At 37.4% G+C, this 26,865-nt stretch overlaps 1 pseudogene; it reads right to left on the reverse strand.

Annotated features, from left to right (window-relative positions):
* LOC127206957 (40S ribosomal protein S2-like) overlaps window positions 1–24,708 on the reverse strand; it is a 38,753-nt pseudogene extending 14,045 nt beyond the window's left edge.
* Window positions 24,709–26,865: the final 2,157 nt, after the last annotated feature.

Consider the following 26,865-nt stretch of genomic DNA (forward strand, 5'->3'; position numbering starts at 1 on the left):
AGGGCCCCTCCTTGGCCCAGATTTGTAGGCTATGTTGATCTTGTGGAGCTCCTGTTCCCTCTGGGTCTTTCTACCCTTCCTCCCACCCCACCGCTCCCACTCTCCCATAAGACTCCTTGCCCTCTGTTCAAAGTTTGGCTGTGAGACTTAGCTTCTGTTTCAATTCCCTGCTGGGCGGAGTCTTTCAGAGGACCTCTGTTGTAGGCTCAGTCTTGTTCACTCTCCTCAACCACTTTTGGTATCTGTTCTATTTGCCCCTCTGAAAGAGAATTAAGCATCCTCCCTAGGGTCCTCCTTGTTACTTAGCTTCTTTAGGTCTGTGAATTGTAACATAGCTATCCTGTATTATATGGCTAATATCGGTTTTATAAGTGAGTATATACTATGCGTGTCTTTCTGGGTCTGGATTACTTCACTCAGGATAAACTTTTCCAGCTCCATCCATTTGCCTGCAATTTTCATGATTTCCTTGTTTTTGATAGCTGAAAAGCATTCCATTTGTGTATATATATACCACAGTTTCTTTATTCATTCTTCAGTTGAGGGACATCTGGGTTGTTTCCAGTTTTTGGCTATTACAAATAGCACCACCATGAACATAGGTGAGCAAATGTCCTTGTATGGCGGAGCATCTTTTGGGTATCTGCCCAGGAGTTGTATGGCAGGGTCTTGAGGTAGAGCTGTTCTGAGGTTTCTGAGAAAGCATCTGATGCCTATGTGTGAGAAAGTCAGTTTTGCTAGGAAGTCTACAGCGCACATGTTCATTTTCTCATGACTTGATTATTTTAATAGACAATGCATTTTTCTTTTGGTTTATATCATTGATATAAAAATTCTCAGTAGGTATATATAGCTCTTAAGTGTACCTGCTATATTCCACCACTTAATCTATATATTTATTTGCTTTACTTTCTTCTCCTTCAGAGAATTCCCATTATGCACTGATTGGCTTTTCTTTGCCAATTCTCTTGTAGTTGTTGTATTGTTTTGTTTCTTCTCTAATTTTTTTATTTCAATCTTCTGTTTTATAACTTGTGCTTTCATTTAAATTCATATTTCACATAGTGAATATTAAATAATTACCAGTTATGTTGTATTTTATTATTTTTTGTGATTTTCCTCTTGAATTTTACTTAGTCTCTTTTAACTTGTAAATATTAACTTTAATCTACTTTCTCCTATGTCCTAGTCTCTTCCAATTTTTATCCAAGCTTTTTTTCTATATTTTGTGCTATATTTGGTTGCTTCATATCTCATTTAGAAACAAAATGTAAATGTTGTATTTTTTATGACCACATATCTCTGATCTGCTTTTATTTTCTGTAGATACCATTCCCCTTCTTACCTATAATAAAATAATTTTATTGTCATGTTTAAATTTATTTTTGCTCGTATTTCATATGAAATTTTTTCTTAGGCCAGCCAAAACTGACCTTAACCTTCCATTTTTTATTTGTTTGTTTATTTATTTGTTTATTTTACAAAGCCTCACCATGGAGCACTGGCTACCTAGAACTCACTATATAGACATGGCTGGCCTTGACTTCGAAAGAACTTTGCCTATCTCTGCTTCTTGATTGCTGGGATTATTAATGCTATTTCACTCAGTTAGGAATGTCAGTAAAATCCCTAGACAAACACAGGTGTGCTGACTCCAAAGGTGGTGTGGCTAGAGGCTGAGAGCAGAGGAATTAGGTAATTGCAATAGTCTTCCAGAAATCAACTGACTGGATTGTTTAAACAACAGATTTTTAAAATTTGTAACTCCAAAGACTAGAAGTCTAATACCAAGGTGGTAGCTAAATAGATTCCTTCTGAGGCCACTTTGCTTGGCTTTCCTCTGCACCTTCACAGTGGGTGTTCACAGGAATTCGTGTTGGTGATACGTAGAAGAGGGCTCTCTCTCTCTCTCTCTCTCTCTCTCTCTCTCTCTCTCTCTCTCTCTCTCTGTTTCTCTCTCTGTCTCTGTCTCTCTCTGTCTCTGTCTCTCCCTCTCTGTCTCTCTCTCTCTTAATGCAGCCAATCCTATTTGATTATGACTCAGTCCTTATATCCCCAGTTAACTTAATAATTTCTTGAAAGACCTATCTCCAAATGCAATCTCCTTGATAGTTAAAGCTTCTACATAGGAATTTTCTGGACATAATTCAGACTGTAAGAATAATATGATGAAATAAAGACTCGTTTGCCATAATGCAATACAAATATTCATCTAGATTTGGTACATGCGATTAAGGAGACACTGCTTAGTCTGTCAGGCTTGGGAAATGTGGTCCTGAGGACTCCGGCTTTAGAACTAGAAGGCTCCAGGATAATATTGATCAGAGTCTCCATTTGCTTGAGGCAAATATGAAATCTAATTTGTGCTATATTGAGGTCACTGAGCAAAGAGGAGCCCATATTCAGACAGTGGCAGAAGCTGGATTGTTTCTAAAAACATTCAAGGTTAAGACCAGTACTGTTTCTAATGTACCCTCTCCCCCTGCATCACCTCCACAAATGCCTTATTTCTTTCTTCCTGAGGGCAGATGCTAACCTGGAGGCTGAGTGACCATTCTGTCTGGAATCCACTTAGTAGTTTTAGAGGTAATTTGAGGTTTTGGTTTCTGTAATGATGGGACTGAATGAAAGAGGCTTCCTTAGGAATATAAATGTCTCAAAATTGATTGAACAAAAATGAAAGAATGTTGAAGCGATTTCTCCTCTGCAGGGTGACTACTGCAAATTTTAAAAATAGCGCAGGATGCATTATTCTCAGGGATATTTCATGAAATCGGCATCCATATCCACTGGTGTTTTAGAATTGTCAACCCAAAATGCGGTTGTAAGAATTAGATGGACTCATAAACACAGCAGAGTGAGCAATGCCTGCAGATTAGTTTTTCTACTATAAAGTTTGCAACAAAATGTAACAGAGAAAATTGAACAGAATGACATCATTTGTCTCCTATGACTAATACTAGGGTGACTAACAGCAGAACAAACCACATAAAACATCCTAAAATAAGAAGTTCTTGTCATTTTCATAAAAATGTGCATTTTAGTAAATACAGAGACAGCTCAGCAGAAAAACTTGAAGAAAAATTTTTTTCCTCCAGTTGTATTATTACTTCTGATTATATCTTGATTTCCTGAATAAAACCATGGCAATATGACAATTATTCCATTTATAGATGATAAAATTTCGAGAAAGTCTTGCAGACAGAGATTCTAATAACTATTCATTCTTTCTAAAAGAAAAATCTTAAGGGCATGTGACATTTTCAAATTATGGAAATTGTTATCCAAAGTATTTTTATGCAGTGCATGGTATGGCACACATAGTTCTCTTATATGCCAATATAAAGGCTGACTAGTGGCCAATTAACTGGCTGGGCATGAACAGTCTGCTCAACAAGGATGATAAAATGACTAATGTGCTTGGGAATATTCATGAGAAACTCAGAGAGTTGGCAGTAGGTGTTAGCAGGAAAAGAAAGACATAAGGGACGAAAAACATAAGAAGACATAAATCAATGAACGCCATACACAAGCAGGAAAAACAAGTAAGGAAAAGGTGCACACAGGAGTACACATGAGACAGTGAGAACGTTCACTGCAAGAGAATTTATTTGGCAGTGAAAATAATATCTGGTGATCAAATTAATCCATCAGTTTATGCTGCACTAACAAATTCAGTTTTGTTGTTGTTGTTGTTGTTGTTTTTACAGTTTCACTATGCAACCCAGGTTGGCTTTAAACTTGAGCTCCTTCTCTGCCCATTGAGTACTGAGAATATACTCATATGCCACAAGACACACGTATCAGACTCAGATTTTTAATCCCCTCACCCCACCCATATCCCCTGAAAAAAAAAAAAAAAAAAAAAAAAAGAACAATCTGGACCAGGTGGCACAGCACAGGCCCAAAACTATTTTTAAGAGGGTAAAGAAACAGTCAGGTTTAGTGCCTGTTTAGATTACGGGGTGAATTCAAGGCTAGCTTGGGCAATATAGTAAGGTGCTGTCTCAAAGTCAGAAGCTGAAAGGGATGGACGTACCCTAGTGGTAGAACACTTGCCTAACCTTTTTGTGAAACCTCAGGTTCAACTCCACTTCTACACACTGTGTGTGTGTGTGTGTGTGTGTGTGTGTGTGTGTGTGTGTGTGTGTGTTTGTGTGTGTATTAGCCTCAACCCAGGCTACATACAACATAACTCAGTTGTTTCCTTGTTCTGTTCCAGTGTTCGGCCAAAATAAAAAAACCCAGGCAGTACATGATACTTCCAGAACTGAGGCTTGAGATAGTAGCATTTAAGCATTTAAAGATGTTTTGAGGAAAATCATTTGTCACCTTTTGCTCATACTTGGTCCAAATTGGCCAAATATAGTCATACAATTGAGCTGATGCAATGCAGGGAAATACTAGTTCACAGGAGTGGATCACAAATAACTTGAGGCAACATGATTGACCGCTGCTAGCATAATGGCAGAGCACTAGAGCAGGAAGCAATTACACCTACTGGCAATACCTGTGATTTGAAGGATTTTCCAGGCTTAAGACTTGGCATGGTTACTGCTGTGACTCTTGGGGGACACCTGTCTAATTCCTTTGCATTACTCTCAGTCGGATGAACCGCATTCAGGCAATCAGCGCATGGGTGTTGAGAGTTGTAAAGAACTTTTCTCAACTCCAGTAGCCTTTCCAGCTGAAGAGGCTAGGGGAGGTAGGCAGAGCCTGCCATAGGCGGAGAGTGCCTTTACCTGGATCAGGACTAAATCCCAGGAAACTCTGATCTGTCTAACTACAGTTTCCAACTTTTATAAGTAAATAAAGCAAAATCGACATTTTTGACCTTCTGTTTAGTTTTAAGTTAGTATGTTATGATTTTAGTAGAAAATATCCACAAAACAATCAATTATATTTATAATTGTTTGTTCCTATGTGTCATATAACTCACACTTTGTCAATCTGATTATCTTTTAAGTTACCCAATCAATGCAGTTTAATAAGCAGAAAATTTGTGTCTTGTAAAATTACAATTTTCCATACTGTTAAAACCAATAAAACATACCAACTTTGTGTTAGGATAATATGAAAATAATCATTTGAATTTCTCAGATCCATGTGTATCAGTGGTTCTCAATCTCCCTAATGCTACAACCCTGTGCTCAGCTCCTCATGTTGTGGTGTCCCCCAATCATAAAATGATTTCATTGCTACTTCATAACTGTACTTTTGCTACTGTTATGAATTATAGTAAATATCTGATACAAGGCCCACAATGGGATCATGGCCCACAGGTTGAGAAGCCTTGATGTGCATATGCTTCTGTGTGGCTATTTGTAATGTCTTGAAAACATTCATTAACACTGCTCAATTTGGCTCTGATTAGAATACTGCTTCAAAGTAAAAAGTAGTAAGATCTAAAAACAATTAATTAAGTATACCAATGAAAGATACCAAAAGCTATGATAAATTTTAAGAATCTAGAAATGATTGTTGTAACTACTTAGATAAAAGAATATCTCTATAATACTATCAGGAGCATTTTCTCTTAAGGCTGGCTCTGCAGAGGAGTCTTTCTTTACCTCTTCTCTGTTTACTACCAACAAAGAGCTAACTGGTAGCAAATGTAGACCGTTGTAAAATCTTCCAGGACACATTTATTCTGTATCACTTAAAAACCCACAGTTTCCAAAGACTGTGGATAATCCAGTTTCCTATTATTGCATCAACATCAGTAAATACAACATTCATTTCAGGACACAAATTTATGTAAAAATGCAGAATTAAACACTGACAAACAGAATAACTCAGAAAATACACATTTGCCATTCTCTTCTTTTTTGAATCTCTAACTGTTCTACGAATGTCTTAGACCCATTATCCTGAGAGTAACTTTTGTTCAATCATGTAATTGAAACAGAATAATTTCTCTGAATGAATGCTGAACCGTTCCCTCATCACACATTCTCCATTCATCCAGTGAAGAGAAAACGGCAGCGCACAGAAAATTCTAAACTGTAACTGCAAGAAGAACTGTGCATTAACACAGAGCAAATTTTGTGTTGCTTACAATCAAACAGGAATGGTACAAGAACAGGGTCTCTAACATTGCAGTGTGCAAACAAATATCCCGCAGCTTTGTTAAAACCAGGCAGGTTTTGATTCAAAGGATGGTGGACCCACTAACACTCAGATGCTAGAAACTAGTAAGATATAGGTCAGAAGGGCAGCATAGTGGAGTATAGGAAGTATTCTAGATCACCTTTGGGCCAAAAAGCATTTGTCTACTTGCACATTGCTTGCTGGAATACCTCACTGTGCAGCAGCTGCCACTGCAGGGGCCTTGAATCTCGCTAAGGTCGAATGGCAAGCCTGTTCCTGCTTCCTCTCTTTATGTTAATTTTCTCTTCATTTCACCTCAAAGCTTCTTCTTTACTGCACCCCACAGCCGTGCTCACCTCTGATCACCAGAGGAGGTGTCTAATCCTTTCATAAGGCACTTCCAGGGACCAAAAGGATTGTAGCTGGATGAGTTCTTCAGGGGAATCACATTTAGCCTCTGATGTCTGCCCAGGCTGCCTGCAGATGGCATGGGAAGCAGAGTCACAGAAAAGTCCCAGAGGGATCCCCAAGATTAACCAGGTGGAGCGAGGGTGGTTAATTCTTAGGATGGTTGATCTGTAGTCCCCACAGAGTGAATGTAATTTTGTCAGTTCATAGAGTGGTTAAAAAGGGGGCCCGTGGTCAGATTGCAACTCAGCACTTCTGACCACAAGCATCATGGAGACATCCTTTCTAGCCTTATGGAAATACTGCACACACATCTCTAACAGTGACTACAGCCTGATGGCAAAGCAGCTGAACATGGTTTCTTTTTCTCTCCTGCTGAACATTAGATGCTTTTGCTATTAAAAAAAAAAAAAAAAAGGCTTCTGTCCATAGTACATCTGAGAAGTTCTCCATTAGGCTGTGTGTTATTCGCTTCTCTTCTATCTGCTGATGAAGTAAGCATTAATTGTGGCCTGAGTACTAGCTTTTATGTTAATGCTCATCAAATGTATTATTAACTCGTCCTTTGATAATGCAAATCACATAAATGTAAAGATTAAATCATTCCTTCCCATTTGTCAAAAATGTAACTAAGAATAAATTTGAGGATGGAAATAAACCTTTCAATGCACTGTATCAAAGTGTAGCAGAGGAGGAATTTTTCTTCTTTAATATTTATATTTATTTGCTAAAACTATAAACATGTATTTTTAAATCCACAATGGAAGAGATAAATAACTCCAAATATACAGGGAAGGAAATCTTGTTTATTAATTTTGTTTTTAAGTTAGGGTACTAATGAAAATATTCTGAAGTTCACTCACCTTTTCCTTCGTGAAATCACACCTTACTACACTAGCAACAAAAGATTTGGCAAACAACAACAAAACAAAAAGAAATGTGTTTCATAGTATCTCCCTCTGCACTTGTCTGGAAGCAAGTGCTGGATTTCAAACAGTTTATACTGGTCCAGCTCTTTTCTACACTTTGCAATGTATTAAATTTATCATCTAACTTTTGCTATGCTTAACTACAATCCTTATTTCCATAAGAGATCCTTTGCCACGGTAATTGATAAATTAGAGGTTAAGTTAGTTACTCTTGCATGAATAGTTTTATCAAGTAACTTGATGCCTTGTGGAATACCAAAATTGAAATTTGTTTAGTTATCACACATAGAAAAAAAATCTCACTAGGTAATGCATTATAGGATCTCAGCTTAGGTAATGTGTGTGTGTGTGTAGTGCACACTGGGAGAAAGTGTTCTCCATTCTGTTTCATGGGTCCCCTGTTCATACAGTAAATCTCCAGCATATGTCTCTGTTTATTGCCATCAAAGATAAAGAGATTATTCTCAGTGGACTGAATGCCCTGCCTTTGTGTATTCTACCCACCTGCCACCGTATTTTGTAAACTGGACCCAAACCAAGGAAAGACTATAGGGAGGGAGCCAGCTAAACACATATTTGTTTTGTCTCAGCTAGCTTCTAGAGGGCAAAATCTATCTCCTAAATTCAACCTTTGGAAACCTGTCTCCATGCATATGCTGGCTTTCCTCTTGACTGCTACCCAGTTATAGGTTACAAACCATTTCCCAGAGAGCCGCTGCTGGGAATTCAATGTCACACCTTTACTATCAGGTCTGTTTGTTTTTTTCCAGCTGGTTAAAAAGGAGCTCTCTAAATTTGGTGAGTTCCTTAAGCTCTCCCTGTATCAAGGGTCAGAGAAGTACAAGCACAGAGTCAGTTCACAGTTAGGTCCCAGAAGCAAGCAATGGACAACAGGGTATCCAGTTTGGAACACATTTTACTCTGGCTTTCTGTTTGCGGCTGGCAGATGAAACTGAGATGGAGTGAGAGTGAGAGAAGGCTTTCTTCTGCACTCTGAGGGATGTTCCTGAGCCAGAGGAGAATTCAAACTTTCACTTCCACTCCTTCCCCAAGCATCTGACAATGTGGTGGGGATGGTATCTTTGCGCAGCGCAATGGCTTTATATGCATGAAGTGGTACCGTCTTGACTCATTGCCATCCCCAGGCTTTTGCGACACCACAGACTGTGACAATGCTTAGGTTGTTTGGGGATTTTCATGACACCCCTTTGACCAACAAACTTAGTTGGATTAAACCCAGTTCTGTTACTGGAAACTACCTTTGGTGACAAAAGCTGAACAGATAGGACTCCATCTCTCCTATTATTTGGAGACTTTAATAAGATTGCCTTCAAATATTTTAGGAAGTTTTCACTACACTAGGTTTCCATACTCCCCCTCAAATGCCATTCAATTCTAGTTGTATTCCTCTCTTAACCCCATTGTTCCTTCCCATTCTCACCTGATTCTCTCACCCCCACCCCGCTTCCCCAAGTCCACCGGTAAAATCTATCCTATTTCCTCTTCATAGGGAGATCCATGTATTTCACCCTAGGTATAGATGAGACTCTATACCTAACCTCTCTGGGTTTGTGGCTATCATTTACTTAATGGCTAATATATACCAATAAGTGAATACATTTTATATTTATCTTTCTGAGTCTGGGTTACCTTACACAGGACGTTTTTTTTTCTAGTCCCATCTATTTGCCTGGAAATTTCATGATTACATTTTTTTTAAAGCAAGTGAGTAGTATTCTACTGTGTATATGTACCATATTTTTTTAATCCATTTTTATTTTGAGGAGTATCTCGGTTGTTTCTGATTTCTGGCTTTTATGACTAGAGCAGCAATGAACATGGTTGAACAAGTGTCCTTGTGATAGGATGATGTGTTTTTTGGGTATGTGCCCAAGAGTAGCAAAGCTGAATTTTGAGGTAGATCAATTCCCATCCGTCTGAGGAACTGCCACACTGATTTCCATAGTGTCTGTACAAGTTTACCTTCCCACTAGCGATGGATGAGTTGCCCTTAATCCACATCCTTGCCAGCATGAGCTGTCACTTGCATTATTGATTTTAGCCATCCTGACAGGTATAAGATGAAATAACAAAGTAGTTTTGTTTTGCATTTCCCTGATGGCAAAGGATGTTTAACATTTCTTTAAGTGCTCTCAGCCATTTCAGTTTCCTTGATTAAGAATTCTTTGTTTAGATCAATACCCCATTTTTAAAATTGACTAATTTGGTTTTGGGATATCTAGCTTTTTGAGTTCTTCATATATTTTGGGCATTGCCCTTTATGGAATGTGGAGTTGAAAAAAAATCTTTTCCCATTCTGTAGGCTGCTGCTTTGTCAGAATAAAGGTATCCTTTGAAGGGTAGTTCTTAGAGAGAGAGAGAGAGAGAGAGAGAGAGAGAGAGAGAGAGAGAGAAGAGAAACAGGAGAAAGGAAAATTCAAATAAATTTAGTGTTCTCTAGTTACCAATCTGGCTCTGCCAAAAGCTAAGCTTCTAGATTTGCTTCACTTCATTATTATTATTATTATTATTATTATTATTATTATTATTATTATTATTATTATTACTAGTAATTTAAATGTTACTAGCATTTTGAAACTGTGACAAGGGACAAAAAAGGGAAAATAATTGTATTGGGGCACTGTTTTTTTTTTTTTTTTTTTTTTTTTAAATAAGTGAGGAGTTTAACTTTTAGACAACTGAGAAACAAATCTATTTTCAGATCTACCCTGAGTCTTCTTCAAAAATGTCTCTGACACACCACTGTAAAAATTTTATTTGGCACTATCTGACAAAACCTATTCTCAGAAATAGTCACTGCTCTGAAAACGTTGAACACAGTGGTCTGTTCAGTTACAGGTTTCTGTCTTTAGTTAGTAGTACTAGATATACTTTCACAGAAAGGATGCTGAGGGAAATGTGCTAAAAAGAGACTTAGAAAGGAGATTTCTTTAAAGAAAATCACAAACTACACCCCGTAAACCGATATCTAAAGTTCATACAAAGTCACCTCTTGGAGCTTAGGGAGGCCATGTTCAAAAAAGGGGAGTGAATCAACTCTGTGAACACCAACCCAGCCCTGTGCCCATTCTGTACTGTGAATACTGATGTTTAGAATTTTGTTTTTTCTTGACACAGGGCTTTCAGATGTTCCCTAGCTTGCCATGGACTAGCTGTAGACCAGCTTGGCCTGTGGTTTAGAGAGAATTGACTGCCTTTGCCTCCCAAGTGCTGGGAAATAAGAGGTATGCAATCATGCTCAGCTTGCATAGGTTTTCAAAATAAAAATTACATTTTAATATCTATTTTATGAGTTTGAAGCTAGATTTAATTTAAGAGTTTATTAACCTAGACCTTAAATAGAAGTATGTCTTTTTATCATGGATAGCAATGGATTTTTATGACTAGAATGCCTCAGTTTTGCTTCTTGATTTCTGGAGTAAAATGAACCTTAACTCTGCCACTCAATATTGACAATGAGAAGGACGACATGCACATCTTAATAAACTCAACCTCCTAAAAAGAGAAAATCTAATTTGTCCGATGTTTCTTCTGTTTTACTATTGCAGTTGATGTTGAGAAACATTTGGAATAAAATGTACAGAAATTCTCTCTTTCTTTCATTACATCCTCTAAAGATACGCCATAAGTCCTTAAATCCAGATGCTGGGCGGTCCCTTGGTATATAACATGCACTCTCTGAAGGACTTGCTCCATAAAAAAAAAAAAAGCCAAAAATAACAAAAATTCATTTTGAGCTGTGGAAAGTATTCTAATCCAATGTGAGTTTTAGTTCTATAGCTCCAATTCTGGAAGTCAGATAACCAGAGAAGGAGCAGTAGTAAATGACATAATTTGACTGTGTTGTATGAGTTCAGTTCAGAAACTTTCTACTGTGTTATTATTACAAGGTCAGGAAGCTAATTGTCATAGTAGTAACTTATTTCTGGAGTCTGTGGGCTCTTCTACCAAGGGTTCCTGGCCAAGGCATGTGCTTCCACTGTGGAGCTGGCCTTACATTCAATCAGAGAGTGGTTGGTTACCTCCATATTATCTCTGTTACTATTGAATGCAGAGGGATAGAGTTTACAGCTAGATAAAACTTTCTTGCCTAGAAGCATCTATAGTGCTTTCCAATATTATGAAACTAGCAAGCTGGGAAGAATCTTCCAGGTTAGGATCAACTTGATTTCTTCATGTTCTGTGACCAATGTGGGTAGTGTCTTTAGAAATAGGGTCTTCTATCAAATTCTGGTAGGCAGCCAAGGATAATGACAATAGCCTACATTATTTGGCAGGGTATCTCTGGGATACCACTAACGAACCACTTGAGGAAGATATTCTACATCTGACCCTGAATTTTTCATTTGGTCACCCATGGCTCTGGTATGAACAAAATCTCCATGTAGGGTAACTCCAATTAAATATATATATATATATATATATATATATATATATATATATACACACACACACATATACATATATATGTATACATAATAAAACAGTAGTCTTAAATTTGGCCTTTGAAAAACATCCTTAGTGTTAGTATCACACTATCCTCCAAATTCATCTATCTGTACCCACAGATTAGTCAAGCTCTGAGACACCTTCAGAGAAGTTTCACTGAATAGTGGTTAATAGAAAATCTCAGAACTGGTCAAAGCGCAGAAAATTGTGTCAGTATATTCTTCAGTCATGGATGGGGCATCAAGACCACACTCCTTCCACAAGGCTCAGGGTCTGTCATAAAAGAGGAATCATAAAAATTGCAAGATCCAGATCTCTGAGAGCATCAAAAAGAAGCAATAGATATGGAAGGACCATTGGACTCAGAGCAGCTGTCGTTTCTTGCACAACACCTTCACAAAAATCAAGCTAGTTAAAATTCTAGCATGAAGTAGGAAGGCACTCAAGTGCCCCCATGCCTAATCAAAGAATACTGGGCATTTGGTACCCTCCTGGGGGAGGAAGACAGTGTTTTCTAAGAGTATGGTTCCTTGTAGGTGCAGTAGGTTCCGATGGATGACCCCACACCCACAAGTGTATGAGTAGCACAAATTGGATTTCATGGGTTATTGAATAAAAAACATGGAATTGAAAGTATGGTAGATTTAAGAAGAGTTAAGGGATACCATGGAGAGGCAGATATGGTAAAATATACTGCATAAAATTCTCAACAAATTCATAAAATTTTTTTTGAATGTTAAAAAAAAAAAGAAAAGAAAATTAAGCTTTAGATTCCCCAGTGCTGTGCTTATTTCCTGAAAGTTGCTCATGGCTTGACTATATAATAGAAGAACATTTTTTATCTCAGAGAATAATATTAAATATGCACAGCTTAACCAATCCCATAAACTTATATTCAAAACTACAAAATATTTCAGAGCATTTGAAATTGAGTGGAATCAAGGGAGACAACCTCACCCACACTCTGCTAGGACATGTGTTTGCCCGCAGTCCATTGTCCCTATTTGGCAATTCAAGTCAAATTCCTCAGGAGCCCACCTATTCTCATCTACAAAATTCTCCTGAAGCTGGAAGATGAGAAACAAATACAGTTTTCTAGGTAGAAGAGAACCACCCTCAGGTGCAATCGGGGCAGACACAATATGCATGCGCAATGCCTTTTTATGTAAACACTAAAAATCATCCCAGATGAAAGGAAGACGTAACACTATCAGCCTGCATTTTAAGAGATGAAAGTACATTATCTAGGTTTCCCTAAGGATCCATGGGTTCTTTATCAGTAGATTTAGCCAAACTCAGAAAGCAAATGTAAAAACAAAATGTGCCTGAATGAGACACTTACAGACTTTTTGTCAGTTATTCTTCAAGTAGTATATTATAAAGAATATTTGACATGGCATGACTGTTATATTCTCTCTTATGTGATTTGAAGAATATATATAGGAGAAACTCTTCTTGGCCTTTTTTAAAATTTTAATATATTTTATTGATTTATTCATATTACGTCTCAATGGTTATCCCCTCCCTTGTATTCTCCCATTCCTCCCTCCCTCCCATTTTCCCCTTATTCCCCTCCCCTATGACTGTCACTGAAGGGGACCTCCTCCCCCTTTATATGCTCATGCGGTATCAAGTCTCTTCTTGGTAGCATGCTATCCTTCCTTTTTAGAAAGTATAAAATATATAAGAAAATCTGTAAAGACATGCAAATGCCATTCATTTTCAAAGTATGATATTTGAAGGAAGTCCTATGACTGATCCCTTGGGGATACCAAAGGGTGAGGATACCAAACTAAAATCTCTAATCTCACTGTGATCATTAAAATATCAAAATATATAATATATATTTATAAATACTGCTTTTATTTCCTCAGATGAGGGGGTGAGATCAGAGCCTTACCCAAGCTTTAAGAATATATGGCTTGGTCTGAGCCCAGAGCATTTTTATCTCTGTTCTACCTATCTTTAGGCCTAGGACTGGAAGCTTCTAGTCTCTGTACAATCTAATCTTCTGTAAGCCCAGACTTTGAAGGCTTCAGCTTCTAGTCTTTGTCCACTAACCCAAGCCTAGGATGCTTTCAGCCTTCTGGACTTAATGCTGAATACGTTCGCCCTTTCTTGTTCTTTCTCAAATTTCTAATTGGTTGCATCAACTCACCTGTTCTGGCTCAAAACTCCTCCTGGTAGTTTGACAGATTCAAGCTGACTTCTCTTGGCTTCTCACTGAATTGCTTTGTGTGGGAAAACTGCCTCTGACCTCCACGAACTGAACTGCATCACACTATACTGTACTGACTGCATGAACTCTACTGTATTCCTCTACTGTACTCTACTCCTCTGCACTACATTTTTTTATTAAACAGCTCTTTGTTTTTTGTTTTTGTTTTTGTTTTTGTTTTTTTTTTTTTTGACTATTCTTGTGAGATTTGGGCATATCCTATCTCGGACACATTCTGTCAGATCTTTCTCTGACTCTTTACTTTGTCTGCCCCTCAGTTAGACTTCCTTGTTTGAGATTAAAGGTGTGTACTAAAGGCATGTCTATATTCCATCCAATGGGATTAAAGGTGTGTAGTGAGGGCATGTCTGTATTCCAGTAAGATCACATAGACCTAGCTCTTTAGATGTGATCCCTTTCCAGAGCAGCCATATATGTTGCTGTATTAAATTTCCTCTATATAATGCATTATATATGTACATACTATATATACATGTAACATTGTGATATAATATATGTAATATTATATATTACATAAAATAAGTGTATATATAACATGTACAATTATATATAATATAATTTATAAAACATATAATGTACAATTGTAAATATATATTCAAGTTGATTGGACTAATAGAAATCAACTCTTTTTTGTTTAAGAGTTTTATTTTTTAAAAGTTACATGTGTTTGTCTGTGCATGGGTATTTGCATGTGGATACAAGCAGCAGCTACAGCCAGCAGAGGATGGCAGAGCTCCAGGATCTGTAGTTGTGGGTGACCCATCCAACTGGGGCCTGGGAAACAGCTTGGATCTTCTGCAAGAGCATCTTAAAAGTTGGTGCATCTCTCTAGCCTCCTGAGATCAAAGTCTCGGTTTCCAAGATGTAGTAGCATTGTTAACTTATAAAGCATATTTCAGTAGCACTTAAGTACTTGTCATTGGTTTAATTTATAAGTCATGAAAAAATTAAAAATGTTAAAATGTACAGAAGTTAATACAAATGTCATACCAGTAAGATTCTGTTTGAGGGTTGGATACAGTAAGCTATGTGAGAAAAAAACACGATATGAAACCCTGAGCAGCAGACACAGCAGCCTGGTGGTACCACACTCTGAGGAGAGCTAACCTTGGACTTGTCCAACTGATAGGAAAGATGAGCATCCGGGTTAGACCTTAAATGAAGCTTCAGAACAGGAAGGACCTTGAAAGCCATCAACAAAGAAGAAAAATGGGGCCTTGAAAGGCTTTTCTAATATACACTCCAAGTAAAAAAAGAAGACACAAACCTGTTTTTGAAAGATTTTTAGATCATATGTTGTCCTTTTCATCTTAGTTTCAAGGAACATATGTGTGGACTGTAAGGCTTTCCCCTTGTCTTCAATGATGGACCTTCTTTCTCACTCTCACCCTAAAGCTGTGTATTTCCCAAAGGTTGGTTTTATACTTTACACACTGACTTTGCTGTGTGCTGTGTAATTTCTATCCCATAAATGTGGTATGTTTTCATATCTTATATTCATGTGAAATGACTTCAGCTAACATTATTTTTTGAGAGAGAAGAAAATGGCTCCCTTATCTTGTTATGTTAGGTCTTAATTCTACAAGTATCATTTGGTTTTTTTCTTTTTCTTTCTTTCTTTTTTTGTTTTGTTTTTTTTGTTGTTGTTGTTTTGGTTTTTTTGAAACAGGGTCTCTGTGTAGGCTTGGCTGTTCTCGACTCCCTTTGTAGACCAGGCTGGACTTGAGCTCATAGTGATCCACCTGCCTCTGCCTCCTGAGTGCTGAAATTAAAGGTGTGCACCACAATGCCTGGCCCTTATATCATTTGGTTTCTAAGAAGTGTATCATCATTAATAACCTTGTTGACATTTGGAAAAGTGGAGATATGTAGTCTTCTAGGTTGAGCAAACAAAAGTCTCCTTCATTCAAACACCTTTCAGGTCTTTGGATGAATTCATTTCCATCCATTACAATAAAACCCACATAGCTATTTTCCACTCCACATCAGATTCCTTTTCCTGATTTGCTTGTTTGTAATATTTATGAACTTTTTCTTAGCTCAACTTGGGGAGGAGTTTCTTTTCATGTCAATTTCTACTTATTCACTCATTTTTGGCAGAAGAGGACCCTGCAGACACCATAATCTTGTCTCTTGTGCCCAGTAGTCTACTCAACTAAAATTTAATTGCTTTGTGTTCTAAAGGATAGAACTTTAGACTTATGTTCTGGTAAACCTGAGTTCTTCTTTGCACTATAAGTGAAGGTCTTCTGGTATTAATCCTTGGATAATAGATGACTATTTTCTGTGTGTTATCATCATATTCTCTTTGTGTCAAATGTCATTTTAAAGTCATATTGGATGAATATCCATCCTGTTGGCCAGACTGTAGTTATTCTAAAGACTTCAGAGATAAAGACCCTATTCTAAGGAACAAATGGGTTTTAGGTAGGTATAATTCAGGCCAGAATTCAGGCCTCAAGTTCTCAGTACTTGTCTACTAAAAAAAAAAAAAAAAAAAAAAATCAGTTCATCATATTAGAGTAGAAATGTATAAAATGTGTGTAAAGAATAATCTTAAATTTGAATTCTATACCAATGCATCAAAATTACATTTATTTTCATCAATATACAAAATTCTATACCAATGAATTAAAAATAACTCTGTGAATAACAGTTAAGGACTTAAGTTGAGGAGTAGATTCACTAATCTACTTTTGTCCTATCATTTCTATTTATTTCTATATTCCCCCTTCTTTTCTTTTCAACCCCAAACTCCAAACCTAAGAAAGAAAGATAAAGAAAAAGATAGAGCTTCCTGAGTCCAACTTTGTTTTCTCTCTGAATAAGACCAATAGTGACTTATAACAACTCCTAATGAAAACAAACATCTGTAGCCCAAGAAAGCAACTAAAAACCTACCCAACCCCCCCTTAAGGCAAATAGGGTATTGTTCATGTAAGGTTTCTTCTGGCTGATTGGGATGAATAATACCTCTGTAGGGGCTCAAATAAAATTGAGGAAAATGGTTAAACAAGCTAGGAATAGCATTTGTAATTCAGTTTCTACATGTTGAGAAATTCCATCTTTATTGAAGTCCTGTGTATGACAGTCTGAAAGGCTGGACCAAATGGGATTGTAAGCTGTCTTTGAAGCTGTCCTGGGAGCTGTCCTGTTCTGATGAGGAGCAGGAACTGAAGTACTTGGTGCTGGGACATGAAAGATGCAGGATGTCAGTTTCTAGCACGCTGAGAGGAAATGAATCCTCTTAGGTCTGATCCAGCATCAGTGTCTGGTTCTTTTGTTCTGAAAACATAGTTTCTTACAAGCATTATACAGTGCTAAAATTACAAATGTATGTATTTTATTATATATGTGTGTGTTTAATAATATAAATGTATATGTCAAAAAAGAATTTATTAATTAAAAAAAAGTCAGTTCTTGAATGTCTTCTCTACACATTGGCTTTTGTCATGGTAGCCAGCTTTACTGAGTGAACAAGGAAAGCCTGGGTACCTTTATAATATATAATTTTGAAAGTGATATATGATCACAAAATGCCATATTTTCATTACTGCAGGTAATGTCTAACCCTAGTTACTCAGAATTCTCTTTAGATTTTGAGTAATCCCCACTTATTTCCCTCAATATGTAACTGACTAATTTTGAGACAGCAGAAAATAAGCAGCATATTTGTTATGTTAGATTTCTTTTTAGTTTTACAGGGATCATTTAATTTTTCAGAAGTGCCCCATCTCCAGTAACCTTGTTGAAGTTTAGAATAATGGAGACATGTAGCTCCTAGGTTGAGCAAACAAAAGCTCCCTTCACAAATGGCAGAGTTTTCACAGGCAGAGAGAGAATCCATGCCTTGGGGGAGTAATTGCCTACTTATTCCTGCCTGGCATGCATAGCAAAGCTTCATCATCCGGGGCATGTTGTACATCTCAACCAGAAAGAAAACTAATCAATTCTCCACAGATATGTTCATTCTAATTCTGTGACACCCAGAGCTCTGTGAGTGCATTTTCTTGTAATACTACAAGATGGTAGGGTAAGGAGGAACAAAATGAGGCAATCGGAAGTCATGCCACACTCCTGAGCTTGCTCAGTGGAGAAGCTAATGCAACAATTTTATAGTTTCTGACATTATGATTGTTCCACAGTCTAATATGTTACACTCCAAGTCAAAAAATGTAATGTTAAATCTGTTATGAATTCTAATACCTTATGCAACAGCACTTCAGTTCACCGAAAGCAAATACAAATTCCTAGTCCCCTTACATACGTATTCCTTCTACTTCGATTGCTTACACATGGCCTCCCCTCGCGTCAGCCCTACTACTTCAATTAACCTACACCTAAATGTACCTCTCAGGTACATAGTTATAGGATTATCCTCTAGAAGCATGTTTCTGGCCACTTCATGTTCCTTAACAAATGATTATAGGGTTTATCAAGTTGGTCTTTATCCCTGTTTCATTGCCCACCTTTGTCACTAGATATATGATTTAGGGATGCAGGAGCCACGCCTCTCTTAGCCATCAACGTGTGTCCTAGCACCTCATGCTATCACTGGCATATGACAGGGAATGGAACAACTACTTTGAGTGAATAACCTATTTTTGTAGCTTTTGAATTTGAGGGGAAAGTGGTAATATTTTGGGGCATATGTTTTCATAAAATAAAAGTCTATCACACAATATTTTGTACTTCTTGCCTTCAACAGAGACAACCTTCTCTTGTAAATACTTACAAATTGTGAGCTAGTGATTCCTCCTAAAGCATGGATCTAAAAATGTCAAGAAAAGAGATAAGGCAGAAATTTCTTTTATATAAGCATTTGTTACTTTAAGCAAATATTTATGTACCCTATAGTGCAGAAATATGATGAGATGTGAAAACAAAAATAAAGTGGTGAGGGTTGAAGCTGAGCAGGATTTGGAGTAATCAGAGGTTGGCAAACTTAAGACCTCCTACTATGATTATAGTAAGGACCACTAATGGATCACCAGGCCAAATAGAAAGCAAGAATGGCATTACTATGTTTTCAAGTAGGGTGAAGTGAAGTTTAGGAGGAATTAGATTAAGGTTATTTGTATAGAGTAGTGGCTTCTAATGTATACACATTTAAGTCTATCAACAAGATGATTGTGGTACCTAAGAGGTCTGACTTAAATGAAAGCTATATGAAAACATTATATGATGGATCACTAACATGAAAAATGAAATTTTAAAAGAACTCCAGCTTCTTTCTAAGAGTGCATTTTGGGAGTTTGGGTGAGATAGGAGGGCAGTTCATCAGAGCTATGATTGTCTTTCATGGTGTCTTGCTGAATCATGCATGGTGTCAGAAGAATAGAGAATTTCCTTGAAAAATGAATACATTAGGTTTGCCACAAATATTAAATTAGATGGAGTAAACCTGAAAGGTGTAGAAAAAGTAAACAGTTCTTGATTTATTCAGAGACAACAGAGGCTAAAAACCCAAACAAACATGAAAATCTTGTTGTGTTATGTATGGATATTACATTTACATCTAAGAAAAATTAGAATCAGTTTAGCTACCGTAATCCATATGTTTTATGAAAGCTATAGTCCCAAGTAAAACCATCCATCACAAGAAATTGCATCTCTTCTTTCTATTGTGAGTCTAGAAGTATACACATCAATGTTGCCTTTTAAATTATTTCTATAATATAAAAATGAAACATAGAAAGGCATTTGGGACTAATATTGAAATCCTTGCTCATAGGAATATGCTAAAATAATAGCTGTATTGTTTAAACTTTTTCTTGCACATCATAGCAGATGGAGCTTAAGTATAGTTTACTTGATTTACACTATATATTCAACTTCACTGAAGGTTTAAAATTCAAGTATTAAATAACATGACATACGTGTTTAAGAACTAAACCACAATAATACATTTTTAAAAATGAAACACCGGACAATTGGAATAAGTATCCTTGTAATAACTTTACTAAATCCATAACTTGAAAACTGTGTTAGCTCAATTGTCTCAGTTTCTTACTAGCATGATAGCACATTCTTAACACCTTCAGTACTCATCTGTGTTCCTTCACAGCTTTAATAGAGGAGACAAACTTTCTACAGGCAGCATAGACATGCCTTCTTTACCACCTCATAAAAGGAAGTTAGAAAAAGTTCATTGTTCCCAACACATGCCAACTTGTAAAGTCAGTTCGTTTCTGAACATTTAATTTGTATTCGAAACTGGGTTTAAAAAAAACCCTTATACATCATGTGTTCATTATAAAAAATTCAAATGGAGCATCCTGTATTTCAGAATCTCACTATTCCTTCCTATGTTCTATCCTTTTCTTATTGATTGATGTCTAGCCTCCAAAGTTCAAGAAGTAAAAATGAAGAAAAACTATGCAAAATGTAGATGTGGAGTGCATAATAAAGATTGAGGAGAGCTATACTTACTTAACAATGACATGATAGCTGGAGACGTTTGTACTGTTTGTTCTCTTGTTAGTCACAAATAGTGGGAAATGGAATTCAGTGGGTAGATGAAAACAGTAGATACTCCTAAGGGCCCCACTTAGAAGTATTCTTTCTCCTTTCTTCTGCATACGGAGGGAGAATCGAATGCCCTTTTGCCTTAGGAATTATGCTCCAGTGTGACTGCATTGGAAAATGAAAACCATGCTTGTCTGTGTATGGCCAGAAAGGATTGTTTTTTTTTTCCCACTCTCTAGTCCACTCTTTCCTGCTCTAACTACCAAGAACGTGCACTTGATACTGAGATTGCAGCACTGTTGTTACTGTAACAAACCCATTCTAGTCTAAGAAGAAGCTTTTCCATAGAAACAATAACATAAATTTCTATATATTCTTCATAGAGTATTCTTCTGTAAGAATGATTTTGTAGCAGGGGTAATATTCACTCTAAGAATACACATCTTTCATCACCTTAATGAAATTTGCAATTATACCAAGGCATATGACACGTTTTTATAAAATTCTGTCCTTAAATTGTTGGGAGGATGACATAAGGAAGTCTGTCAAATCACTTTCCCCTGGTACGGCTGCCTTGTCAGGCCATGCACTGAGTTCTGATGTGACTTGATAGGCAGGGGTGGGTTGGTGGGAGGGGCTCCCCTTTTCTGGGGAACAGGGGAAGGAGGATGGAAGGAAGAGAGAGAGAGGATGAGACTGAGAGGAAAGGAGTAAGGGAGCTACAATTGGAAGTGTAAAGTGAATAAATAAATAAATAATAGAAATTTTAAAAAGCTTTTAAAAAAGAAGTACATCAATTATCAACCATGTATTGATCACAACTATATGGAGTTAGTTCCAAATAGCAAGCGTTTCCTGTGAAAAATAAGTATGAACTTAATAAGAGAACCTGGTCAACATGAGGTCTGGGAAAGGAGAGATAGTTAACAAAATGGCCAATATTATGTTTATAGGAAAAATTTCCCAGAGAGGCTAAGACAGTGTAATACCAACAACTAGTTATTGTTGATTGACAATTCTCCAAATATCTTTTATACTTTGTAAGCAAGGCATCTGCTGACTGTTCTGTCATATTTCTTTATTCAAACATATATATCAAATAGCCTCAGAATATAGATACGATATCAGATTCTAGAACAATGTCCACAGTGCTAGGCATAGAGTCTCCCTCTTGCCCAAGATTAGTTATGCTCGCTGAAGAAGTGTTGGTATCTAAACCCGGATTTGTTTTCTGTCACAGCTCATTGAGTCCTTAACCATCACCGGCCTAGTTTATTGTACCATTGCAAGGTCTGTTTAGACAAATAGTGCCAATGTTGTTATTTCTGCGAGGAAGGAATTGCCTTTTATTTCTGATACTGAAGTCTTAGGTCTTCTACTAGAATTATGAAACTGATAGGCTAGCTTGTTAGCATCCAACCAGGGTTACCTTTATGGTTCATGACATTTTTGCATAAATAAAAAATACCATGTCAAAATGAAATAATAAAAATAAATAAAAAAGTATGCCCAGCCTAAATCTGGATCCTTTGAGATGAGAAGACTTTATATTTGGGTCATACTTTCGGACACAGTTTATATAAAAAGACATGGAACGAGGAAGCCTTTCCTCTTTGCCTGCTTGCCCTCACTCTCACTGGCAAGCTTACCAGTCCTACTGCTGAGACATTGATTTAATTGTATCAGGACCTGCTTCTTTGGAATTAAAATATAAACTCAACACCAAGTGTGATATCTAGCCTCACAGACTGAATATCTATGGGATTCTTGCCTTTTCCATTGGGAAACAGCCACTGGTGAACCAGCTGGACCACTCTAAGAAAAACCCCCTTAGTATATACGGATTCACCCTAACAGTTATGTTTCCTAATATTAATACATGTTAAAGATGATATAGTCTGACCCAACCTAGAGATCTGTCTTTTGCACCAAAGGTAACTGATTTTACTATTTTTTAAAATTTTACTGTTTCTTATACTTGTCTCCCCCAAATAAAGTTACATAGCAACATTGATCTAATTGAACACGTTTTTATTCATCTTCTTCACTTAGTTATTTTATTTTTTGAGATTAGGGTTCTTCAATGAAGCCAGGGATATTCAAACTCATCAGTCTCTTGCCCCAATATCTCAAGTCCTGGGAGTACAGGCATCTACTGCTCATGCATCTTCAGTTAGATTACTAAATGTTCAGCCTTAGACACACAGAGGTGGCCATATTGTTTAAATGCAGTCCCTTATCTTTCTATTAATAATTCATGAAAAGTTTGCTCATCAACACACAACTCATCATGGAAATCATGTAGTATTTTATTATATCAATCATGTACTAAACGACACTGAAAAATTTACAGCTTTGTGATTATAAACTATAATTTAATATTATAATATGTAATTGTACATATATTAAATACTATAATATATACCTTGCCATTAATGTAACATAAAATTTAATCTTAGAAGTAGAGTTCCAGACCCGTAGTTGCTGAATCTATTCATTTGTTAACACATACCTAGTAATTTGGATAGGCACAGTCAAAAGAATTATATCAATATACCTCCACCATCTAATCTATATGTGTGTGTGTGTGTTTACTCACTCTTCACATTTTTTATTTCATTTAAACTAAGGCTCAACATTTTTTATAAATTATAATTTATTCACATTACACCCTGATTGTAATCTAGCTGCTCTTATATTCCTGTTCCCACCCTCCCTTCCTTTTCTACTCTATTCCCCTCCCCTAAACCTCTGACAGGTTGGGTTCTCATCCCCACCATGTGATCACAGCCTAATCAGGTCTCATCTGGGTAGCCTGCATCTCCTTCTTCTGTGTTCCCACAGGACCTCTCTGCCAAGGGGCAGTGATCTAATCACAGGCACCAGAGTTCATGTAAAAGGGAGTCCCCTCCCCCCTTCTCCATGTACAGAGTGAGTTGTTCATTGGCTACATCTGAACAAGGGGTCTAGTTACTATGCTTGCAATGTCCTTAGTTGATGCATCAGTTTGTGTAGCCCCAGCCACACCCCATTCTTCCATTTCCCAATTCTTGCATGAAACTTGTAGCTCTCCTCCCAGAGTCCAGCTGTCCTGATCCCCCTCTATGTGGAGTCTCTCAAAGAACATTTATGTTGGGCTAATATTCACTTATAAGTGAGTATATACCATGCATGTCTTTCTAGGTCTGGGTTACCTCCCTCAGGATGATTGTTCCTAGTGTGATCCATTTGCCTGCAAATTTCAAGAGCTCCTTGTTTTGATAGTTGAATAGTATTCCATTGTGTAAATGTACCACAGTTTCTTTAACCATTCTTTGGTTGAGGGACATCTAGCTAGATTCTGGCTATTACCAATAAAGCTGTTATGAACACAGTTGAGCAAATGTCCTTGTTGAATGGTGGAACATTTTTTTCAGGTATATTCCTGAGAGTGGAATAGCTGGACTTTTAGGAGCTGGACTTTTAGGGTGGTGCAGCAGTCCTTGCTCAGGCTCCGCTTGAACAGCACCCCCTCCTTGAATGCCATCTCCTTGGCCCACACTGTGCCGGGCCGCAACTCGAAAAGCAGCCGCAGTGGCCCAGGGTCCCTGGTAGTTAACCTGAGCATGGTCCTGCAGTGGGAAGGCACGGACGATCCACATGACAGGATTTCCTTCTTTCTGGGAAACACCTGCACTGTGTTTTAGAGCTCTAAGTATCGTCCTTTGGTGTCTGTGCAGTCACTGCTGTTCTGCTATCAGACATGGTGTGTGATTTTCGCCATCTTGGATGATCTCGGCTTGAATATTTCTAATGCATTGCACTGTTTCCTCCCAATCAGGCAAGTCTCAGGGGTGAACATTTCTGTGTCGCATTGAGGACCTCATCTTTTTTTAAAAATTGCATTAAGGTTTTATTAAGTAAGTAGTTAAGGAGCCATATCACATATAGAAGTATGCAACCCAACTGAAGCTAACCTGGGATTTCGGGGGCGGCAGAGCGGGAATCAGTCACAAAACTGGCCATTTCCTCATCCAAATGCTCATAAGGTCCTGTTAGAAAAGGAAGGAGCAAGTCTGCCAAAGCTGTTTGTTGCTCCTGGGTTTTGTGCTCCGAGGACCTCATCTTTTGAACCCCATGGACCCATTCCCACAGCGTGGACCAAGCCCACCTCATGGACCAGCGCCCACTGCGAGGACCCACGCCCTTTGATACTAGCCGTATTTTGGATGTAGGGTTGGTGAAGATGTTGTCCCTGCTTGTAGGTTGCTGTTTTGTTCTGTTAACAGTATCTTTTGCTTTACAAAAGCTTTTTAGTTTCATGACGTCCCATTTATTAATTGTTAATCTCAGAGTCTGAGCTACTGGTGCTCTGGTCAGGACGTTGTCTCCTGTGCCAGTGAGTTCAAGGCTCTTCCCCACTTTTTCTTCTAACAGATTTAGTGTATCTGGTTTTATGTTGAGGTCTTTAATCCACTTGGACTTTAGTTTTATGCAGGATGATGGCTATGGATCTTTTTGCATCTGGAACAGTTATATTTTTATTTGACTTGCCCTCATTTTGACCATGGCCAAGTATTGTTTTCATAGTTTTAGATGTAATTACTGTAGACATCTTGTTTATGATTTAAGATTATTTGCTTAGATGCGGAGGGGCTTATTTAGATTTAGAAACACATGTGTGAGTCCATCTTTAAATTATTATTGTTCGGTGTCGTGCCGTTATGTATATGCTGTGAACTGTTGGCACAATACTGAGAGGACTTGCTGAAGGAGTAGGAGGTAAGAGAGAATATGAAAGAATTCAAGAGAAATAAGGACAATGGACAGGAGCAAAGAAAACAAGTCATGCAGAAAGCAGTTTTTATTTTTAAGGCAAAAGAAAAAGGCAGAACGCTAAAAAACGATCAGAAATAGCGATCACAAAAGCCTGGGAATAATAGCCACCTTAACATCTAGTGTTTTTCAAAATCCGTGACAATGATATTTCTTTGTTGTATTTTCCCACAGACTCACAGAGTGGAAATAAAGTAGGAGATTTAGCACAAAGAGAAATCCTTCTGACTTTTTTATCTATTGTGGATTCAACATGTTTGCCAAATTCTAAAAGAGCGCTATCATCTTTTTTTAGACGGGGACTTATAGTGAGTGGAACACATTGCCTTAAATCTTTCGGGAAGTGGTTGTAAAGGCCTTGGCCTTTTTTTTTTTTTTTCCCTTCTGCTATTGAAAGTTTTGTTAGGGTAGCCTTCCTGCTACCATTTTAGATGTAACTTGAAATAATGGTTCTACATTAGACATACATCAAGACTTTAAATAGCTACCATATAAACAAAGTGACAGAAGATATAGTAGCCTTAGCTCACTAACTCTGAGAAGAAAATATATCTTTACTTTTATACACCACAATTAATTTTAATTTTCAGTAAGAGCTCTCCCAGCACTGGACCAAGGATACTTGTGCTATTTCACAATTACTGTCTTTGACCATTTACTTAAGCCTATTTAAAATGATAGTATCCAGAAGTAGAATGTGCTGTAAAATCCGTGTAATATATTTCACTTTCTATTCTCAGTGATACCCAGTAAAGCTTACTGAACAGAATAGATGCTGAGAAGACCCATCTTGTTGGGATGCATTCCTTTGCTGCCTTGTTTTTTCCCAACTGGAAGGCAACAGGACAACATCGTCCAAATCTGTTTCTGAATACTCTATATGACCTAACCTACTTAGTGCATGAGAAAGTAGGCTACTCTTGGGAATAGTCGAATATGAGAGAATTATTAGAGGCTGTTTCAAGCCCTGTTTGCCTAGAAATATAAAATATTATCTTGACCCATGCTTTAGCATAGAAATTTGACAAATAAATTGAGTCATTAAAATGCATTCAGGCTCTTTTAAACCCCTACATTTCGCAAACTTTCCTGAATAGAATAGGAATAAAGCAGACTTTTGAGCAGGTCTTTGCCAAGCCCCATCTTCATAGTTCAAAGCGATTGCTTATAACCTCTGCACTTCCTATTCACTGTGGCCTAGATTGCACAACTAGAAATCCATAGAATGGATTTATTTCCTTGCTGCCTCTCTGTTTTATACTATTGTTCTTTCCCTAGAGAATGGCAGGACACTGAGCTGGCTGTATGATGGATCAAAGGAAGTATGTTTGTGTGGCAGGCAGCTTACTGAGCCATCTCTAGAAATTGGTGACTTAGTTTTGACATGAATTTTGGAGGGTCAGAAACATTCACCATAGCAACTTCTTTGAAACACACAGCATGCAA

The sequence above is a fragment of the Acomys russatus genome, chromosome 24 (genome assembly GCF_903995435.1).
Source record: "Acomys russatus chromosome 24, mAcoRus1.1, whole genome shotgun sequence".
In the NCBI taxonomy this organism is placed as follows: Eukaryota; Metazoa; Chordata; class Mammalia; order Rodentia; family Muridae; genus Acomys; species Acomys russatus.